The following is a 901-nucleotide window of genomic DNA, read 5'->3' on the forward strand; positions in this document are numbered from 1 at the left end:
ACTAGAGTGTTACTACGGTGAATGACCTGGATATTTTCATTTTTATTAGATCTCTAAGTCGAAATACGTGAACGAAGAAACGACGAAGAGAGTAGTAAAAAGGCAGAGAAGGATGAGTGAAACGAGCACAAGACACGAACGCATCTGACGTTGAACTCGCCAGCTGGTCGGAGGACGACGCCGAGAGCCACCTGGAGGAGCCGCTCGCTTGCTCCGGCGAGTGGGAGGGGGGGGTAAGGAGAAGGGTGAAGGGAGGGGAGGGGAGGAGAGGGGGCATGGGGAGATGGGTGTTTTGAGGGCGGGGAGAGGGGTGTAGGGAGGAGAGCGATGATGGGAGGAGAGGGTGTGAGGGGAGGAGAGTGTGTGAGGGGAGGGAAGGGGTAAGGGACATGGGATGAGGAGTCAGGGAGGGGAGGAGAGGGGAAGAGGCAGGCATGGGATGAAGAGTGAGGGGGACATGGGGAGAGGGGTGAGAGGGTTAAAAGGGGGATTAAGGAGAGGGGTGAGAGAGCGACTTCGGGATATCTGGGGAAAGGCGGAGATAGCAGACTGTAATTATGTCATCATCAATATTTTCCTTAGCGCCTTTCTCACCTCCGGGTGACAAGCAGTGACACATGCTTTACATCAATCACTGCTGTCACTGATTATCCCCTCGCCCCGCCCCCTGCCCCCTACTGTATCTCCTCCCTTACCCTCCTCCACCCCCCCCTCTCCATACCCGTCGAACCGCTGTTGCTAGAAGATGGCCAGGAATTTGTAGAAAGTTGTCCATTCATCTTTTTTTCCCTTCTTTTTATTTTCTTGTTTTGCCTATTGCGTTCCGCTTAGAGCGATCTTGGCTGGGGTTTCCTTACATTCCTGTGCAGATTGTTTTTGATTCATTCATACGTGCGGTTCG

The 901-nt window shown here is 53.3% G+C and overlaps 1 protein-coding gene across 1 annotated transcript in view; it reads left to right on the plus strand.

Moving 5' to 3' along the window:
* LOC119593033 (tyrosine-protein phosphatase non-receptor type 4-like) overlaps nt 1-901 on the plus strand; it is a gene marked incomplete at its 5' end in the record, with an annotated part of 330,438 nt that overhangs the window by 49,642 nt on the left and 279,895 nt on the right.

The sequence above is a fragment of the Penaeus monodon genome, chromosome 31 (genome assembly GCF_015228065.2).
Source record: "Penaeus monodon isolate SGIC_2016 chromosome 31, NSTDA_Pmon_1, whole genome shotgun sequence".
NCBI lineage: Eukaryota > Metazoa > Arthropoda > Malacostraca > Decapoda > Penaeidae > Penaeus > Penaeus monodon.